This window comes from Phodopus roborovskii, unplaced genomic scaffold (assembly GCF_943737965.1).
Source record: "Phodopus roborovskii unplaced genomic scaffold, PHOROB, whole genome shotgun sequence".
In the NCBI taxonomy this organism is placed as follows: Eukaryota; Metazoa; Chordata; class Mammalia; order Rodentia; family Cricetidae; genus Phodopus; species Phodopus roborovskii.
Window position 1 is genome coordinate 22,642,684 of NW_026126549.1, and position 2,326 is coordinate 22,645,009.

Consider the following 2,326-nt stretch of genomic DNA (forward strand, 5'->3'; position numbering starts at 1 on the left):
GTTCATAGAAGGATCCTTACTGGATTCCTCCTCAGTTTGCTCCCCTGCTTTCTTACAGAACCCAGGACAACTAGCTCAGAGATGGCATTACCCAAGAGTGGGCTGGGTCCTCTCCTACCAATCACTAATTAAGAAAATGGCCCACAGGTTTACCTACAGCCTTATGTTAAAGGAAGTTTCCCCCATCTTTGGCAACTCTAGCTTGTGCCAAGTTAATATAAAACTAACCAGTACACTGAGTTTTATCTTTTCCTCAAATACTTACTTTAAACATATAAGTCAGTGGAGTCTGTTGCAGATTTAATCAGAATAAGTACTGAATACATTTTTGTTCACTCTATCAATGAGAAGAACATTAAAAGTCAAAAAAGGCATCATGGTAAGTGGAATTTTTACCTGAAATTCAGCATGACCCTGGGATCATGACAAAAAGCAATATATAAAAAGAAGAAAAAAGCACATAGATGAGCTTATTTTCATATGATACTATGTTAAACCAACCAAAGTCCTTTAGGACTGACCCTACTGTGTAACTTTAATTCATTAGAATGATCAGATCGCAACCTTCTATCTGTGACACTCTTGAAGACTAAAAATGAGTATTTGGAGTGAGATGGCACAGATGGGTGGTTGAACTGAATCAAGGAAGGTTTTGTTCCAGTTTGTAAAGACCATATGTGAGTCCAGCAGACTGAACCATTCATCGATAGCATCAAGCACAAGTCTGTTACAGATCAAAAACATCCCAAGAGTTCACTTTGTCAACGCTTAGCTCCAGACTGATTACCTGCTGAAAGGTACTTGACTTGTGCAAACTCAGTTCCCTTGGGAGTGGCCTTTGGACAGGAATGGGTGTACACATCGCTTACTGAAGTGAAAAAAATAAAAAATAAAAACCACTGCTAGGAGAACAGAGACAATGGGTATGCCAATGAAGGTATCAGGTACATGTTCAATATCCACTCAGTTGTCAATCAGGGCCCTGGGGAATTGTGGGAGCTGATGATGAACTTAAAGCTATGGTTTCTTAGCATCAAAACCAGAGGGTGCTTATACACCAACTCTCATCAATGACCAAATATCACGTTAAGTTCACAAGTAGTGTCCTTACTGTTGGGCTACACAGGCCAGCAAAGAGGTAGAGGCCATTGTAGCAAAGAGGTGAAAGCCATTGTTGTTAGACTTGGCCTTGGCTTAAATATGGCAAAAGCACAGTGAGCCATGTGGGGACAAACCATTCATGAAATACAAGCCATGGTCAGGGCAAGCATATTGAAATCAGTGGTGCCCCATGTTTGAGAAGGTCATCTTCAAAACTATCATGGGTTCTGTTGGCTTTGTTGTGAGGCCCTGGGAGTGTCTGAATCATCTATTATCCCATTTTTCATATCAGTCTCCATACAAGAACACACAAGGCATTCCTAAACCAAGTCAAAACCAGGAGCAACTCCATGTCCCTGGAAGCCACCATAGAAGTGAGCTCCAACACTCAAGATTCACCCCTTGCTATTTCCCAAGAAGTCCAAGAGAGAAATAAACCACAATGCTGCTCTCTGCCAAAACACATACAGTCATCCTAAGTATACTCAAGCAATTTCAGAGAAAGGACCAAAAAAGCTTAAGCCAACCAAACTGAGAACATCACTCAAAGTAGCCCTAAAATAAATTAATATATCTGGAGCCCATAATGGCTTTCTGATGACTGTCTAGAGATTTAAGGAGAAAACTGCCCTGCTGATATCAATCAGCTGTGGACAGTCTCGGCACAGTCTGCTGCTTTCCACAGCCAGTCCAGGATGAATACATTGTCAGACCATCAGCCATGCTACTTCCCTCAGCAGACACGGCCCCCAGCTACCCTTGGATTGACTGTGTCTGTAGTCACCACAGCTCTTTAACCCTATCACAGACGCTGTGAGACCTCATTTGCCACTGCTTAAGGAGTGAGAGTTTTCATCCAGGCCAGGGATTTCTGAAAAACCTTCCATTTCAAGGAGTATGTTGTTTTGAAATTATGAAAAACAAAACAAAACAAAAAATGTGCCCTCTGTGTCTATGTCTTCAGCAGGACTGCCTCTGCGATACTGCAGATGACCCCTTGTCAAGGGTATTATTTGTTCTACAGACACACACATAGTAGGAATGCCTTAATGAAGAGTCTATACATTGTTGAAGAATATTTGATCCCACTGTGACACCCTGAGATTGTGTCAATAAAGGTAACCTGGAATTAGGGGGCAGAGCCAGCAACTAACCAACTGGAATTAGCCATAGAGAAGCCAGGAATAGGAAGAGAGAAGATACACAGGAAGGAGGAGGGAGGGAC